At 47.5% G+C, this 19,304-nt stretch overlaps 1 long non-coding RNA gene across 2 annotated transcripts in view; it reads left to right on the top strand.

Moving 5' to 3' along the window:
- Positions 1 to 15,023, top strand: part of LOC144287975 (uncharacterized) — a 36,505-nt gene extending 21,482 nt beyond the window's left edge. For both annotated transcript variants that reach the window (XR_013355904.1, XR_013355905.1), the window contains exon 3: positions 14,658 to 15,023. This is a non-coding gene — a long non-coding RNA (uncharacterized LOC144287975). The remainder of the gene's footprint in view (positions 1 to 14,657) is intronic.
- Positions 15,024 to 19,304: the final 4,281 nt, after the last annotated feature.

Here is a 19,304-nt window from a genome sequence, read left to right as displayed (position 1 = left end):
ACTTTGTTTACCCTACAGTAGCAGATTTTCTTTCTTTCTTTCTTTCTCTTTCTTTCTTTCTTTCTTTCTTTCTTTCTTTCTTTCTTTCTTTTTTTCTTTCTTTCTTTTTTCTTTCTTTCTTTCTTTCTTTCTTTCTTTCTTTCTTTCTTTCTTTTCTTTTCTTTCTTTTCTTCCTTTTTAAAGATTTATTTATTTGAAAGAGAGAGAGAGAGAGAGCAAGCATGAATGGGGAGAGGGGCAGACCCCCTGCTGAACGGGAGTCTGATTGAGATTATGACCTGAGTGGAAAGTAAGAGTCAGATGCTCAACCAACCGAGCCTCCCAGGTGCCTCTGTAGATTTTCTCATTTGAATCCCTATTGAACCAAGAGATAGAAACTTAATCTAAATTAGTTGAGAGTCTTTTTTCCCTTTATTGGGATTGAGTCTAAATTTGGGCTGGCAGATAAAGGGGCTTTGTGTCACGTCACAGAAGTAGGAGGGGGCACTTGGTTCTGGGTTGTCATCTGCCCCACACAGTTGATGGGACGTCCTCGGGTGAACGTGGTGACCAGTCATTTGTCCAGCTGGATCACTCCTGGGGACTCAGTCCCAGCTATAACCTTTCCCAGTCTGATTCTCTCTGTTTCTCCCCACCCACCCTGATACTCGAGGGTGAATGTTGCTCCCCTGTTACTTCGGAGCGAAAGAAACTCACAAAGCTGACCAAGACCTACCTTCACACCCACATGGCATGTTTCTTCTGTTGCTCCTGTCTTCTACAGGCTGTGGGGACTCAATGATCTTCCTAGATCTTTGGGTCTCTCCTAGCAGCAGGCAGAGTGCTGGGCTCTCTTGGGATATGTGTTGTTTCGTGCAGGGCCAGGGGACAGAGTCCTCAGGGATGCAGAGGTGCTCAACTTCCAGTCCTTCTTTCCCCTTTCCTCAGCTGGCGTAAACCTCATCTGACTTTCTAGAACAGGAGAAACTGGCTCTGACTGAGCATATTTTATCCCGGATCTTTTGTTTTTGCCTCAAGTCCTAGATTTTTGAAACCTAAAACCTTTTTTTTCTCAAACTATTGCTCTCATTTTCTTCTGTGTCAGGCCTTCCCCGAGGAAGCAAAAATAGAATTCTCATCTGCCTTGGGTGACAGAAAGTATGGCTATTGGAAATACGGTTTATGTTTCAAATGATTATCTATGACTGACTATATGTCATATAAAGAACCGGAAGCGCTGTGCCAAGGTCCCTGAGGGTATCTCTCTGCTTTCCTGCTTTGCCCCTACCACCATCTTGGCTCTTATTCTTAGAAACCTCTCAGAGGACTGGTCAGACATGATGCTTCCTGAGGGCAAGAGACAGACATTTTCTTCCTCTCACAAATTGGTGGAAGTCTTTGCTCAAAAGATTCACAACAGTCCCCTGCCCATCTATAGGCAGGGAAACCACACCTCTTATGTATGGGCTCCAGACAGTTTTTTGTGTATTCCGAACACCCAGGGTCAAAGACTTAGCAGCTTAGGCAGATGCCATAATTTAGTTAGAAACTTTAGTGGGAACCTGGCCCACCTAACTGTGAGAGATGCCATGTTTTCCTCTCAGAGCCTGGTGAGCTATGGGAAAGCCTTTCAAGTCTGAGAGATGAATAGAATGTGTCATGGAAAGATACACATTCATTAAGAGTTTGCAAGGGGTGAAGGGATTTAGTGGATAACAGAGAGAGAATACCCAAAATAGCAGGTACCTGTGTTACAACTGGAGGAGAAATGAGAGACTTTGGCAAGCCATGGGATGTCCCTAGTCACTTGAATTCACTGTGTCATAGAAAATCAAGTCTTCAGGAACTCTGTAATTCTTATTTTCTTATGATGGCAAAATATACATGTCATAGAATTTATCACTTTAACCATTTTAAGTGCATATTTCAGTAGTCTTAAATATATTAACATTGTTGTGCAGCCACACCCACTATCCATCTCCAGAACTTTTTCATTAGCTCACACTGAATCTCTGTACCCATGAAAACTTCTCATTTTGGGTGCCTGGCAGGCTCAGTTGGTAGAGTGTATGGCTCAATCTCAGGGTTGTGAATTTGAGCCCCATATTGTGTGTAGAGATTACCTAAAAAAACCTAACCAACCAACCAAAAAAAAAAAAAAAAGACCAAAAAGCCTTCCCCATTCCTTTTTTCCCCTAGCCCCTCATAGCCTCTGTTCTAGATCCTGTCTGTATGAATTTGACCGTTGTAGGTACCTCCTGTAAGTGGAAGCATATAATAGTTTTTCTTTTATGTCTGGCTTATTTCACTTAGCATAATATTTCAAGGTTCATCTATGTTGAAAGCCTGTCTCAGAATTTCCTCCCTCTTTAGGGTACATAATATGCTATTGTGTGTGTGTGTGTGTGTGTATGTATCTGTACATATATATATATATATGTATATATATAGCACATTTGTTGATGGAAATTTAGGTTGCCACTTATTGCTATTGCAAAAAGTGCTGCTAAAAGGATGGGGGTTCAAATATCTGCTCATGTCTCTGCTTTCAATTCTTCTGAGTATATAGACGTAGAATTGTTGGTTCATATGTTAATGTTATGTGGAAATATTGAAGGATCCACCATAACGTTTTCCACAATGGCTATAGCGTTTTATATTCTCACCAACAATGTACAAGTGTTCCAATCTCTCACATGCTTACCAACATTTGTTATTATTATTATTTTTTTTATAGTGGCCGTCTTAATGGGTGTGAAGTGTTATTCTGATTTTGCTTCGCAATTCCCTAATGATTTGTGATGTTGAGTCATTCCTTGGCTGTTTGTTCGTCTTTTTTGGAAAAATGGCTTTTTGAATCCTTTGCCCACTTTTTAAATTGGGTTGTTTGTTTTTTGTTGTTGTTGAGTGTCAACCTTGGGAACTTTTATTTCCATTCCCCTCTCTTCTCCTTAATGAAATGGTGTCACATGTTGATATGTTTGTCAGAGGAGAGTGATCGTTTAAGGGGGTTGGAGGACTCTAGGAAGAGAGAGCACTAAGGTTCTCTCTCATTGACAGGATTATATCCAGCCTCCTTAGAGGATGAGGCCCTTCAATACCTGGCCCCACCTGCCCGTCCAGTCTGATTCTCTGCCCCTGACCAGTCTGGTGCTCCATTGCATTGGTTATGGGCATTTTTCAAATGCCTGGTGAACTTTTACAGCTGCAAACCTTTGCAGAGCACAGGCCTTCTCTGCTTTGTGAAGACCCTCCTCACCCATCTCATTTGCTCTATTGGCATGCCACTTGTTTATTCAGCTGTTCAAGAAGTATTTGTTGAGCACATACTTCTTGGCAGGTGACACAGCACTTCGCCGGCTACTGGGGACTCTACAGCGAATTAAACAGTTTCTGCTTTTGAGGAACTCACTCACTGTCCAGTGGGGAACTGGGTAAGTTATCTCTCAAGTACATTTCATCCTGAGTAAGTGCTAAAATGGAAGTAAAGAGGGTGAGGAAGATTATCTTCCTGAGCCAAGAGCTGGGTTAGTATTTACGTGCTGTTGTGAACATTCGCATATTTTAGGCATTAAATGTGAGCTCTCATTTTATTATTTTTATATCCCTTAACAGAATCATTTATAAACTGCTATTATCTTCTGTAATGCACATCCTCTCCTCACAAAGACGAGTATTCCAATTAGGAGGTGGTTTTTCTCACACGAGGATATTTGAGGGCCATCTGAGGGTTGCAACTCCGACTACCTGTATTCAGGCAGGCATGTAGGGGGTTCTCTGGAGGCTTGTAGGCCTACCCCCTTCCTGACTGGGCTTACTGGGTGTGTGTTTGTATGCGGATGAACATGAAGAGTTATAGACAATCCATCATCAATCCTGGCCTCATGCCCAGTGAGGCATAGAATAGGAGCTCAGTAAAAGCTTCTGGTATTATTGGACTCTATGTATCATAGAGGATAATGTATCTTGTTTACCAGCAGGTGCCTCCAAGTCCCAGGCAGGAGAGGGTACAGTAGTTCTAAAGGTGAGTCACCATTGGGAATTCGATTCAGAAGAAGCACATGGCAAACTAGTCTTTTGCTTTTTTGAGAAACAGGTTGCTTATCTTGCCTTTGGCAGTCCTAGAGAAAGAAGGTAAAGCGGGCCCTCCTAGAAAAGCAAAGGCAGAAAAGGAAACCAGGGAGAGACAGGCCAAAGGGGCCAGACTGCTTGTTCTTCCAGGGAGAGATTTGCACTTGAATGCAAGGTTTAACTAGGGAGCAGGGAAGGGACACTTCTGGGGATTACTGAGGAAGAAGAATCAACATAATATGGATTTTGAGGGGTAGCAAATGGAAAAAAAAATAAAAAGGATTTAAGATATTGGTTTTAGGATTTAGAAGGGAGGATTTAATTTGGAAGATAAGGGATTTACTGTTAGATATAGTGACAATTAAGCATTGAATACACGCAGTCTGAATTGCAACCTTCAGATGGCCCTCAAATATCCTGGCGTAAGAACCACCGCCTCCTAATTGGAATACTCCTCATTGTGTGCAGAAGACATACACTACAGAAGCCCCTGACTGTATATAATTGACTCTGTTTAGGGCAACAATCTCCTTTTAGCTCAAATCTGTTACCTAAAAGATTATTTATTCACAAGTTTGAAATAGCTGCTTCCCTTCCTCCGTCAGGGCGCGGCTGCCTTGCCATCATCAGTTCCACTAGGCAGGATGAGAGGCCTGAAATCAAAGAGCACAGGAAACCATCAGCCCATTGAGCAAGTGATAAATCATCCCTAAATGCATATTGAGCAGGGATTTGTGAGATCTCTGAAGACACACAGAACTGCTGTTGGGTCTGTCCTGGCTGGTGCCCGCGCCAGGGGCACTCGTGGGAAGTCATCAGGAGGCTGGCGGGACCCACCTCTCCCAGAATGGGCTTAGCACGTATGAATGTTTATGGGCAGGTGGTCCCTAGAAATTATGGAAAACTAGCTGCTGGTGTGGGAAGACCCTATGTTTCACTGATGCTGCCCCCCCCCGCCCCCCCCAGGTGCTGGCCACTCAGGGAAGTGAGCCCATTTATGTGAGTGAAGGGAAGATGCACAGCCTTGCCAGGAATGCCTCCCCGTGTGATAATACATTTCTGCCCCTCCTTCTCCTACCCCTGCAGTGCCTGGTTGTTCCGGGTCCCTTTATCCTGCAAAAGCCACTTGATTGTGCCCCAGTGGCCAGAGAGAACCGGATAAAATCCTGGATCTGACTCTAAATAGTTGTGACATTCTGGATAAATACTCAAATCTCTGCTTTGGTTATCTTATTTGTAGAAGTGAGAGAATAATAAGGCCCCTCAGAGCTTTATTTGGAGGAATAAGTAGGGAAATTTCTAGAAAATGCCTGGTACAATGCGCCGCCCTCAGTGACTGGCACATAGTAGGTGATTTACAAAGAAAAGGGTAGTATTAACCCACTAATAATGACAGTGATGCCACACAATCAGGTGTGCAAAAATTTAAATTAAATTTTTGGGATTTTTTTTTATACCTAAGCTTAATATCTCCCTTCTCATCTCTTCCTCTTTCCTCCCCTTCCCTCTCCTTCCTTACCCTCCCCTTTCCCTCCCACTTTTTTTTCTTTCCTTCATTCAAATTGCCAGATAGTGGAAGTTTTGTGTTGTTTTGTTTTAAGATTTTATGTTTTTATTCATGAGAGGCACAGAGAGAGAGGCAGAGACATGGGCAGAGGAAGAAGCAGGCTCCCTGCAGCAACCCCAATGCAGGACTCCATCCAAAGACCCCGGGACCATGACCTGAATCAAAGGCAGATGCTCAACCACTGAACCACCCAGGTGCCCCGATAATGGAAGTTTTAACCTCTATCATTTCAGGGTCTCAGCCCACCCGAATCCTTGGGGAGAAGATCTGGTCTCTGGTCATGGTCATCTCTTGCCCACTTCCCATTCTATATTCCCATCAGCCTTCTGGGCTTCTATCAGCTAAGATGGAGACCATATTTTTTCCTCCGACCTGCAAGGCCTTTCCAGATCTGTCTTTTACTTGGTTATTTTTGCTCTTTTCTTGCACAGATGGAAGATCTGGCTCTCCCCCCACATCATGCTGGGAGCTTTGGATGTCTCTTTCAGGCACGGCTGCCTATAAGTCCCACCCCACCATCCCAGGCCACTGCCTTACCAGTGGGTTGGCTTCTCCTGGAAAGCTCTGAAATCTGTAGAATCACTGTGGGATCTTTTTTGTTCCCTCCCCACCAGTGCTTGCTGGGGGTGTGGTCAGGTACCTTCAGTTCCCCTCTGTCTGCCCACATTTTCTGTATGAGCCCCTTAGGACAATAGCTTTCTCCTAAGATTTTGGAATGCAAAAGTCTTTGTCTTAATCTCAGCTATGAATTTCAAATTTGAAACTCCCAAATCAAGAATAGACTTTTTCTTTCTCTCAGCATTTCTGCTGCACCATCCCTTTCCTCAGGCACTAAGATCTGGATTCAGAAGTGTTTGCTTGGGGGGAGAAGGGTGGGTAGAGGGAACTAGGGTATTGCGAGCATGAGAACCTTGGTTAAAATCTCAAACTATTTTTCTACTACATTGCTATTATTATATACTTCTTCCATACATTTTCAGCCCCACAGGGCTGAGCTGCAGATTGATTTGCTTCAATGTTGGAGCATTTGAGGATGATCTGTTTTGACCTGTTGTTGGCAAAGTAAAAAAAAAAAAAAAATTAAAGCAGCAGACAGTGAAGCCAAGAAGAAAGTCGGACCCAACTACTGGTCTATAAAGTGTTGGTTTAGTGTGGAGCTAAATGCAGCTCTGGCCTCGTTCTGCTTTTCAGTCTCCCAAAGGTCATGCCACTTTTCTTGATCTGTTTTCCTATTTCCTTGTTCCACAGTCCATCACTGGATGCTCTGCTGCCTAGGCAACAGCGTTTGGGGCAGCTCTCAGTACTCAGTGTTACTATAGAGTGTTGCAAGCGGCATGCATGGAACATTCTGTGCAATCTAGGCTGTGTTCTCAGTCTTCTTACTATTGGTGCACAGCCTCATGCTGACTCAGTGAAGCTGTTCAGACCCATTTGTGTATCTTCTTGGGTATGGGAACTGAGAGGAAAAAGTTATCTATATTTCAGAGATGTCATTGTCACCATCATGTTCAGGCATCTGTACAGATGCTGGTGGCATTTCACCGTATCTTCTTGCCTGTAAGGGTCTGATCAATCAATGTCTCTTTGAAACGTGTTACATTGTCAGCTGGGCACTTGGGATGGCAGTGTTGACTTTCACCTGCCTAGTAACCACAGGGAGCAACCTTCTTACGTCTGCATGGGATTTATCCGTGCTATGCTAAAACAGGATTCATTGACTTTAGAACTATGGGAGCAACACCAAAAAGTTCACCACCATCACCATCACCACCAGTGATAACAGTAGCTGGCATTCACGGACAAACCTTCTGTGCCTGGTACTGTGCTAGACTCTACAGGTGTTACCCACTTTAATTTTCCCAAAAAACCGACAAGGCAGGCACTGTTCTCCCACTTTACAGATAAGAGGATGAGTGTAGAGACACTAAATGACTCATCTCTGGTCCCAGGGAGAGCAAGTGGCATCAGAATTTGAACCCAGATCAGTCTGATCTCAGAGCCCCTGTCTTTTAGCCTAGGATGGTGCCATATTGGCATGCTTGCTGAGCATCTTATTGGCACCACTGAGTTCACTAACATTGGTCCAGGCCTAACCTAGTAGGTGCACAACCACATTTAAAAGGAAATGATTGATTACTTGTATTAGATATGGATGCTTTGTATTCTAAAGCATTTCCTTTCACCGAAGTAGTGAAGTCAAGCAGCCTTAAGTTCTTCCCCTTCCATATACCAAGAACCGTCAGTTCTTCCCTGAGCCCACTCACATATCTCCATGCCACCTTCACTTCCTGCTTGACCTTACCAGCCTTGCACATCTGGGAACAGAAACATCTTCACAACTTGTCTCCATGACGCTTGTCTTGTTTTCCTCGAATCCACACTCTATACAGCCACCAACGTAATCTTTCTAATCTAGCAATCTGCTCACACCCCTGCAGAGATTTCCCCATGCACTTAGAACAAAGTCTGACTATTTCAGATGGCCTATGAGGCCTCTGATGACCTGGTGCCTCCTGCTTCTAGGGCCTCATTTCTCTATACTCCTCAGTTCCTGGCTTTGTACCTTGAGCACACCATCTGTTGCCTACCTTCTGGCCTTTGCATATGCTGTTCCCTCTACCCCAAACACTGCTCTCCCATGCCATTTCCCTGGCCGGCTTCTGTTTACCCTCCACTGCTCAGTTTGTATGGCATTTTTCTAAGCAGCCTTCCCAGACCCCAAAGCCTGGTAGGAGACCCTTTCATGTGGTCCCATAGTGCCCCGTGCTTCCTGAATCAAAGTGCTCAGCATCCCATCGTATGACCCTTGTGTCATCCTCCTTCCCCACCAGATAGCAGCTCCATCCAACATTAGCCACAGTGGCCAGCCCCAGGCCTGGCATCTAGACAGCACTTAATAAATATCTGGTGAATAAATGGAGAGTTATATTTAATCTATTTCTTATAGCTGTTCTTGGATCAGAACAGCTTCCTGAAACCTTGGGCTTGGGAACGTTATCTTACTTAGGGGCAACCCTTTCAAGGCAACAAATTAGAAACAGCTTCAAAGGTCCTTGATGTAGTCTTTCAGGAAATGGGAGAGGCCTTTGTTAGATTATCTGGAAATCCAAACATCTTCAGATTTCAAAAGGCACAAGCTGCAAAATGTCATTTTAGAGCTCAGACCCAAGGACTTGTATAAGTCTCCTTTTTTATTAAATTGGGTTGTCACTAACATTAGACGCAGAGGGAAGACCACATTTTAACCTGATTAATGAATAGGCCCATTATGCCATTTCCCCAGTGTTAAAGAATAGAACTACATCTCATTGTCACTGTCTCATCCCGCCCGTCCCACTCTGGACTTAAGCCCCTGAAAACGTCTGCTCTGGCTTTTCCTTTTCAGAGGAACTGTCAGGCCCTAGAAGAGGCCTTGCTTTGCAAACTCTTCTGCAGTGGAGGGACCAGATGGGGCTATTGACAACAACAGGGAGCAGAGAGTTCTAGCCTCTTGGCTCTTATACGTACTGTCATCTAGTTCTTCATTGGATTTTCATACAAACTCATGCTCTCCATGCTTCCCTGCCCGGGACACCTCTGGCTCTTGCCCCACTGATTCTATTTAGTGGCTGGGGTTGGGCCCCCCAGGCTTTGATATTAGCATGCGTCTGTAAGGCTCTCACAGCAAAGGACGAGGCTCAGTTCTGGGGCTGCAGTTTGTTGTAAAGGCCACTGTTCGATCCATCCCCACAGACCCCGCCGCCTGCTGCCCACACAGTTTGCCCCTCGCTCCCTCCCCCCCCTTTCCCATTCTTTGACTCTTTGAGCCCTGGGAACTGAGGCCCATGCCAGAGCAGAGGGTGAGCAAACAGGCCCTGGCTGCATTTGGAGGGTGGGGGTTCCTTTATCACCATCTGCCACCTCCACAGACGTCATCGGGATAAACCGATTTGCTAAACAAAATGGTTAACAACTCATGAATACAACTCTAAAAAATTCCAAAAGGGATACGGGAGGACTTTCCTGAGGCTGCGCCCCTCCTGTGCCTTTCATCCCTTCTCCCCTCCTTGGGCTCTCCAGAGACACACCATCCCAACTTGCACTTTCCTTGGGTGCCAGTAGGGGGCAGCTGCCATCAGGCCTGGGGAGATTTCTTTCTTTTCTCTTTTTGAAACTTCTTTTGTGTGTGGGTATGAAGTATCACATATCAACAGAAAAATGCACAAGGCGTACATCTACAGAAGCAAACACCCGGGTACCACCTTCCTCGGGTCAAGAAATAGGACGCTGCCAGTACCTAACATACAATCCCCCAACCCTTCCCACCGTGTCATAATTCCCTCCTTCCCCTAGAATTATACACACTATACTCACGTGGGGTAATACTTTTCCTTGCTTTATGTTAATGTTTACTACACACAAATGCATCCCAAAGCAATAGGGGGTAGTATTGGATGTTTCTGGTATTTTGATGATTTGGAACATTATATAAATGCAATCATACTGTGTGCATTCTTCTGTCTTTTGCTTTTTTTTTTTTCTCAAGATTATGCTTACTCATTTTCATTGCTGTATAATAACAATAGCAATGGCACTGATTTGTGACTTATTCATCTAGTCTACTGCTGATGGACATTTGGGTCGTTTCAAGTTTGTGATAACCATGCACGACACTACCATGAACATTCTAGTCTGTGTATCCCGGCATGCCTAGGCGTGCATTTCCACAGGGTCCATACCTCAGAGTGTAATTGCAAAAGTCACAGGAAGTGGATATTTTCACCTTTACTAGACGGTGTACAGATTCTCCAAAGGGGGTGTTCTGATTTGCAGGCTCCTCAGCGACGTACGAGAGATACTGATGCACCACATATTCGCCAATACTTGGTCTTGTCAGACTTTTTAGTTTTGGGGGACTAATGTCTTTTCATCAGCCCTGGGCCGATGAATGGCAAGGACATCCTTCTTAATGGCTTCCATATGGTTCCCGAAGCAAGAAGGGGCTTCTAGTCCTTTCCCTCAGACACAGATGGCAGAGTGGCATAGCGGGATGCTCATCTGTATTAAACGAAGGCAGTAGGTGGCTCCTCAGAGAGAAGAGATATTTTCTCTCCTGGCTGATTTTCTCTCCTCTTTTGGAATGCACCATCCGTGCTAACAATGGCAATTAGACTCTCGTGCCATCTGGATGGCTGGGGCTGCTGTGGGAAGGACATCTGCTGGCAGCTGCATAAAGAAGAAAGATGAACCAGGGCTAGGCACGACCCAGGCACTGCTCCCTTGTGTGGACCTGCTGCCTCAGGCCAGTTCCATACAAAACAAAAATCCTTCCTCACTCATTTTATTTACTCAAGAGGAACCACCCAGCGGTCACTGTGGGAGTTCCTTAAAAAAAAAAAAAAAAAAAAAAAAAAAGGAGCCGGTAATTATTCTCAGTTAACGGACCCAGCCCAATCAGTCCTGCTTTTCATTAGGTCTGATTGCTTCCATTTCAGAATTGGTCGCTTTCACTGCTCTTGTCTGAGCCTCTGATATGAAATGGGGGTAGTACAACCTCTCTCCCTATTGTGGTGAGGGCACAATGACACAGGTTGCTCTTTGAAAATGATCAAGGTATTTATTTGCTTGAGTCTAGAGGCAGATTCCGGGATGAGGGCCTTGCTATAGAGATTTTAGGGGGGGGAGATTGTAATGTTAGGTAAAATTTCCCCTGTAAGACCAGACCCTCCAAGGCTGACAACAGTGGGAGGAGTCGCCATGTGGGGAGAAGGGGAGGACTGGACTCCCTACTTTGTCCCCTTGCTTAGTTTATCTAACTAGGGGGGAGGCGGCTCCAGAGGAGGGATGCATTTCACAAGCCCTTACTGGATTTTGTGGGTAATAAAAGAAAAACAGGCAGGGGTGCCTGGGTAGTTCTGTTGGTTAAGCGCCCGACTCTTGGTTTTGTGGCTCAGGTCATGATCTCAGGGTCGTGAGACTGAACCCCACGTAGGGCTCCACACCCAGCGTGGAGTCTGCTTAAAATTCTCTCTCTCCCTCTATCCGTCCCCTGGCTTGTGCTCTCGCTCTCTCTCTCAAATAAATAAATAAATAAATAAATAAATCTTAAAACAAACAGACAGAAATTGAGAAAAATCCCAGCACCACCAACTGGATGGTCTGGTTCCAAGGCATGGGTTACCCATCCTCACTTTCGATTCCTATTGTCTCCCTGGTTAGAGTGGCAGAGACTTTGTTTAAGCCTCAGTCCAATCAGAGGGGGACTGAGTCCCTCAGTCCCTCAGCCCTCCATTGGACTCTCTGCCTTTACATCTATTGTGCAGCATAGTTAATAAGAATTAACATTTTTTTTTATTCTCCCAAACATCCTATTTTGGATAATAAATGATAGGTTTGTCCTAAGACCACCTGACAGGTGCTGGTTTCTTCTAAAAGAATCTGCTTCTGCCTACCTTCAGGATAGATGCCACTCTCTACCCACAGGTGTGGCCTTCTATACAGGAGGCCTTCTTGTCCAGCCCTCTGACCACACTGCCCCATGCAAATCCCAGCTCCACTCCTTATTAGCTGCATAATTGGAGGAGGGTAAATTACTTCCTTTGCCTTTGCCTGAGTTTTCTCAAGTGTAGAATGGAAATAATGATAACATGCCTGGTGTATAGTAGGTTGCCAGTGTATTTTAGCCAAAACTGTGGGGCAGGGATCAGAAACTGGTAGCCTGCAGATGGAGCCCAGCCGGCTAACACTTCTGTTTGGCAAGCACAGTGTTTTCCAAGTTCCAAAGCTGCAAGCCTCTAGCTGGTAAGTCAAAGGCATCATCACCTGATTCATGCATTGATCACATGTTACCCTCCTGGCATTTGAGTGTGCAACTCCTCGTCAGGCCTCGGCATGTCACACATCACAGGCCTCCCTAGGTCTGGACCAGGAGATAGAGACAAGTGCTACTCTATGTGCATGTCCTCTCCCTTCCACCTCCTTCTCTCCAAGCTAGACTCTGGTCAGGCTCAAGTTCACATGGAAGGAACTGCACTCTTGGAAAATCTGCCCCCTTTTGTCAGAGGCATTTCTCCCCACTGCCATGTTCTCTAGGGAAGTGCTTCTCAAACCATAATGTGCAGACACATTGCTGGGAATCCCGTTGAACATACAGATCCGGCTCAGGAGATCTGGGTTGGGGCCTGAGATTGTGCGTTTCTAACTAGCCAGGTGATCCCGATGCTGCTTGCTCAGGATTTAGGGCAGGGTAGAGCCTTGGGAGAGTGTCTCTACTTGAGGCTGAGAGTGGGGCCTCTTCCCAGTGCAGACTGAACACCTTCTGTGAGCACTTTCTTCCCCGTGGGCCCCCCACCCACCAGCCCAATACCCGGAAATGAATGGCCCCCAGAAGAATACCTGTCTCTTTGGAGGTTGAAACCTAGTTGGGAGACACTGATGCCCCCTTGAGGGTAAACCCAGCCTCAGAGAATTTCTGACTGCCTTGCCCTTCATTCATTACACAGAGGGGAGCTTTCATCTGATCATATCTTAGAAATTGTCCATCTTACAAGTGGACTAGGAACTTGCTACTGTTTCCTCTCAAATAGAGTGGTTCTCCAAGTGTGGTTCTGGGACCAGCAGCATTAGCATCACTGAGAATTTGTTAGCTCTACTGAATCAGAAGCTCTGGAAGCTGTGTCCAGCAATCACGTTTAACAGGCTATCCAGGAAATTGCCACGTACGTTCCAGTTTGAGAACCAATGTTAAGATGTCCAATTGCTTAGAAGAGTTTCCAGAGGAGAAGACCCTGGTCCTGGCTGCCTTTTGGGGTCTATCTAAGTTCCTGGGGCGTGTGGCTCCATGGATGGTTTCAGCTGTGAGTCAGGGAGATTATCCAAAGAAGGGAGTTTAAAGGATGGCAACTTCAGGTGAGGAAAAGCAGGAGCAAATGATCCATCTCTCGGGGGTAATTGTTTGACTTTGTGCAAATGTTCTAAGCAATAAAACCAGTCAGTGATGTACAGGAAACATGTGCCCCCCACGCCGAGCAGTCCAAATGGATTGTTACCAGGGATTCTAGGCTCTAGAACCCCTATTACACAGAGGCTTAATGGCATGATATACACCACACCGGCTAAATGAAATGCATATGGGGACATTATGGGAATTTTCAACAGCATTTTATTTTGCATAATACAGTTTTTTTCCCAGACCAGAAATGGTATATTAAAAAGTCAGCAGGTATATAGCTTGTTTTAAAATTATTATTACTTTACTCTGGCTTTGCAGACTTTTATTTTCTTCCTCCTGCTGCTATTGCACAGAAAGGTCCAATATTCTATCCAAAGGAATCCTAGAGATTAATGAGTCTACTTGCTGCACTACACAGATGAGGAGCTGGTGACCAGCGATGGAGGTGACTTGCCCTGAGCGAGGCCTGGGGCTGGTACCCAGGATGCCTGGATCTCAAACCCCAGGATTCCCAGTGATTTCTTTCAGGAATCCCAGGCCTGTGAGGGACCTGGAAAAGTGGCCCTGTGCCTTCTCTCGCTTGTAGGCAGCATCAGAGGAGTGAGGGGTGCAGTGATGTCATTCACACACATGCACAAACCTCGATGCAACAGCCAGAGAGGATGTAGTTCAGTCAGAAGCATCTTGCATTCATACTGGGGCTTAAAACTCAGGCTGTAGTGAGCCAGAGCTGCCACCCCTGTAGTCCTAGTACGTGACACGTGCTTGATTGTGGGGAACATACCTTCTCCTCGGGTTGGCTTCACCAGCTGTGTAGTGGCACGACAATCTCTGCTTATAGCGACCCTGTGCTTGCTTTAACGCTCTGTTGTCAATGTCTTGAAAGTCTCAATACTTCTTGAAGAAGGGGACCTGCCTCTTTATTTTGCCCTGGGCTCTGGAAATTGTGTAGCTCCTCTTTCTCCAAATCTCCCGTACCCTCTCCCATGCATCCTTTGGGACTCAGCTTCTCCAAAAGACCTTCTCTGGTTCCCCCCGTCCCCCAGAGTGTGTTTTATATCATAATATTAATCATTTTAATGCCTCACATTACTTGCTTTCTTTCTGTAGGCCAACCCTATGAGGTGGAGACTATCATTGCCATCATACCCACCCAACAGATGAGGAGACTGAGGCTTAGGGAGAGATGAACTGGCTCCAGGTCACTTGGCCAGGAATTGGGGTTAGAAGCCAGGTCTGCTGGACTCCAGAGGACAGAGACTCAAGCTCTACACTCTTCGGCCTCCCTGTGTTGTCTGTTCAGTGCTAACACTCTGTGATGTTTCTGAGTTTCTCCTGGTCAACCATAAGGGAGAGACTCTGTCCTTTACTGGAGAGACTGTGTGCCCTTTATTCAGCCTCAGCCCACACCATGCCTGGCACAGACAGGGTGCTCAATGAATATTTATGGAATAAAGGGCATTTGGCTAAATTTAATGTGCGTTTAGCCTTATCAGAACTTCCTGCAAACCAAAGAGGCTTCCAGGTTTGTGTTTAAATGTCTCCTGTGAGTGAGGCTGCACAGTATGGCTGGTGGGGGCTTAGAGATACCTTATATTTGACTTCATGAATTATTTATGGAATTAACACCGGGAATGATCATTAATTTGTGGATGGAGAGAAGCGGCTCTGTGGCTTGCTGCCCGTGCTTTCCTGGCAGGGATAAATTGCCCTTGCATTGGCTGCTGGGTGAAGACTGGGATGCTGGTTTCCAGGGGAGACAAAGCACTTCAGTCCCCTCTTCCCTCCTCTTTCCCCCAGCGGAAAAATCTGGAAAGTGCAAGTTACACAGACTGGCAAGGACTCCTGGCCGCGAGCCAGCTCAGCTTTCCTCAACACGTAGGGACGCAGGTTGCCTCAGCACCACCCGTGTGCGCTCGCATATGTTCAGTATGGGGATACAGCCCCGACGGAATGTAAATAATTACATTATCAGATGATCAGTGGCAAGACATGCATGTTCTCAGTGCCGTGGGGCAGTGGCCTGGGAAGTTCTGGGTCCTGGTGGTTCCTGCCTAACTAAGCCAAGTCTTCCAGGGCAAAAATGAGTGAGTCTAGCTGGAGACAGGGAGGAGGGTAGAGGGGCAGGCTTTCCAATCAGGAGTACGCCTGCAAAGGGTTGGAGAGAGACCTGTAAACAGTAGAAGTGGCTGGCCTAGGAAGAGGGGCACTCAGAGGCGGCTTGTGGGCGCTGGGCAGAGGCTGGGAAGTGGATGCTGGTTGTGCCAATGGCTTGGGTTTTGGCCTGGAGACTAGCCATGTTGGTCGTAGATGGAGCCAGCCATGCCAGCGGCCAGCTGTCGCTTCTGAGTCACCATTCCGGTGGCTCTGCAGGCATCGGGGTCTTCGCCATCCAGGGCCCACTGGCTCCTGCGCCCCTCCCAGGACCCATTGGTTCCCCGCACCCCTCTGAGGACCCCCTGGTTCCCCGCACCTCTCCGAGGACCCCCTGGTTCCCGCGCCCCTCCCAGGACCCACTGGTTCCCCACACCCCTGCGAGGACCTCCTGGTTCCCCGCGCCCCTCCCAGGACCCACTGGTTCCCTGCGCCCCCCCAGGGCCCCCTGGTTCCCCGCGCCCCTCCCAGGGCCCACTGGTTCCCCGCACCCCTCTGAGGATCCCCTGGTTCCCCGCGCCTCTCCGAGGACCCCCTGGTTCCCGCGCCCCTCCCAGGACCCACTGGTTCCCCACACCCCTGCGAGGACCTCCTGGTTCCCACGCCCCTCCCAGGACCCACTGGTTCCCCGCACCCCTGCGAGGACCCACTGGTTCCCCGCGCCCCTCCCAGGACCCACTGGTTCCCCGCGCCCCCCCAGCACCCCCTGGTTCCCCGCGCCCCTCCCAGGGCCCACGTTCCCCGCGCCCCCCCAGGACCCCCTGGTTCCCGCGCCCCTCCGAGGACCCCCTGGTTCCCCGCACCCCTCTGAGGACCCCCTGGTTCCCCGCACCCCTCTGAGGACCCCCTGTTCCCCGCACCCCTCTGAGGACCCCCTGGTTCCCCGCACCCCTCTGAGGACCCCCTGGTTCCCCGCGCCCCTCCCAGGACCCCCTGGTTCCCGCGCCCCCTCCCCCCCAGGCCGCCCTGGTTCCGCGCGTCCCGGGGCACCCCTGGGTCACTGAAGCCCGGGGCCAGGGGCCGGGGGCCTGGAGCCTGGGGCTGGAGGGCTAGGGGTGGAGGATGGGGGACCCATGCTTGCCCGACGGGGAGGGTAAGAGGAATGGTTGCTGCGCTCAGGCCAGTTGCTTTGTGCGCCCTGCTATACCGGAGCAGTCTCTTCCCTGTTTTCTTCAAAGCATCACGAGGAAACTAACCGAGGCTGGGTTCAGCAGCTCTCGCTTTTGAGCAATAAACTACAAATGATCACAGTTTACTTTGATGCTCTTGGAATTCCCCTACTAGCCGCTGTGGTTTCTTGCCATTTACTAGCTGGAGAGTCGCCTGCGCGCACACGCTGTGCCTCGGGAGTGAGCCCCGGCCTCGGCCTCTCCGAGCTTGTCTTAACGTGTTATTTATTCTGCACGTCTTTGGGCTCGAGCAGCGCCCTGGGCTCCCGGGCTGCCGCGGCCACCCCGAGAGGTCCAACCCTGCTGGCCCAGCCTTGACGGGAGAGAAGATTGTTCTCGACTCCATTTATACCCAGGTAGAAAAGAATCAGAGAGCCCTGCAGGGTGAAGGCGAAGGCGAGGCACTCCAGATAAGTGCCCCCCAACCCCCCTGTATTACTTATTTATTAAAGCCAGTGAGGCATAGCTAAGGGAAGGGCAAGGAACCGAGGAAACAGAGAACACAATGGCCCCTCAGATTTTAATGGGAGAGATGGCTGGAAGTGATTCCTAAATTATTAAATAAATCGATTGGATTCTTGAAGCCGGCCTCCAAGGTATATTTGTCGGTTTCATTATCACTGTCTTCCAGGGGAGGAGGAGTCGCTCATGGAGAAAGTTTTATTGTTTTTGCCCCTGTGTTTTATTCTGAAGGCTGAGATTCATGGCCCCTGTCTAATTAAACACCAGCTTCTTTATGTGGTGGGAGAAGCATACTTTCCATTTTGATTTTGGCTTCCGTTCTTGATTCTTTTGGTCTCACAGGCCCACAGACGTGTAACGGGATCAGGTCAGCTGTAGGGCACATGCACTTTGGAGAATCTCGCTCCCATTTCAATTACAGAACCATTTGGTCACAGATGAGCTCCATGATAATTTGCACACACACACACACACACACACACACACACACACGAGTCCTGTCATTTAGCCATTTGCCTAACAGAATCTGTTGAGGGTTAGAATGATAGGTTGTGCCATCCCAAATGCCAAGAATAACACCTTACTACCCTTTAGGGAAGTCATTGGTTTTATTTTGGGGTTTTGGTGGTGACTGCAGCAGTGCTGTTTGCCCCTTTCGCTCGCATTTCCTTTTTTTTTTTTCCTGCTATACTCTTTTACTGTCTCCAGACCAATGGTAAAAAAAAAAAAAAAAAAAAAAATGCCTGAACATCTAAATTCTTTTTCTTAATTATCCTCCCGAGGAAAGCAGGCCAAGCACCAGGGTGCAAAAAATTTAAACCATAAATAACAAGCTGAAAGGAAATAAAAGGAATGACACCAGAATAAACTAAGCTATTAACCGAAAGCTTTACATCTCCGTCCTCCTCGGGCCTGAAAAATCTAAGGGAAGGTGGTTAAGTATTTATTTTGTAAAGAATGTCATTATAATCTGCAGCAATTAAAAATGGATGAAGGAAACATTGCCCCGTGATTTCTGGTGGTACTATAGGCACTGACACATGACGCATTTTGGGGAGCACAGTTCTCACTCCACCCCATGGAACAAGTGGTGCAAGAGGACAGATCTGGGTCCTTTTGGGAGCATCGTCGCTGTCTGCGTCTAGGGCAGGGGCCAGGGATGGGAGAGGGGAAGTGAGCAGAGTAAAGGCAGCTATTGAACGCTTCCCAAGACAGATGAGTGCTCCTCCCTGCATCCACTGCAAAATTGTGTCTTTCAAGTTGGTACACCTGGTGTAAAGAAGTCCATTCACACCTGCAGACCTGTCGGGTTTCTGGTTATTGGTGTGCATTTCAATTTCCTAAGTGCTCCCCAAACTTGAGAGTGGAAAGAAGATGTGTACATGTTGGCAACACAGAACACTGAAGGCGAGGGCACTGAAGGTGGTGGGATGGGCTGCCAGAGATGCGGGAGGGAGAACTTTCTTCTTCTTCTCTCCAGTTTGCGCAGGCAGCCAGGCTGACACCCGCAGAATCACCTCCAGCTATCTTGAGGTCTGGGGCATCCTTGTGGTCTCAACTGGCCAGGTGAGCCAGTCCTACTTTGGGTCAGCCCCAGAGCCCCAGAGCATGTATGTGTGTGAGTGTGCATGTGTGTGTGTGTGTGTGTGTGTGTCTGGGAGGTGCACACCAGCCATTCCACCAAGCAGGGGGAAGATCTGGGCTCAGTGTGAGACACAGGGAGGGCTCTTTTTTTCCATATAACTGAAAGGTAGCTCGGTGAGAAAAGCAAGGTACAGGAAAGCGTGTATTAAAAGATCTTGGTTTTGTAAAACACACCATGACAAGCCAACTCAAAAGTATATGAAGGGCTGTGCTGGATTCTCTAAGTTGGGAGAAAAATCTAGGACACATGCTGGATTCTTAATATGTGTTGTGGGGTGGGGGTGTGGGAATGGGGAGCTGCTGATACTGATACAGGGTGGGGTACAGG

This window comes from Canis aureus, chromosome 17 (genome assembly GCF_053574225.1).
Source record: "Canis aureus isolate CA01 chromosome 17, VMU_Caureus_v.1.0, whole genome shotgun sequence".
In the NCBI taxonomy this organism is placed as follows: Eukaryota; Metazoa; Chordata; class Mammalia; order Carnivora; family Canidae; genus Canis; species Canis aureus.
The sequence above is the reverse complement of the archived record's forward strand: the minus strand, read 5'-3'. Positions and strand labels throughout refer to the sequence as shown.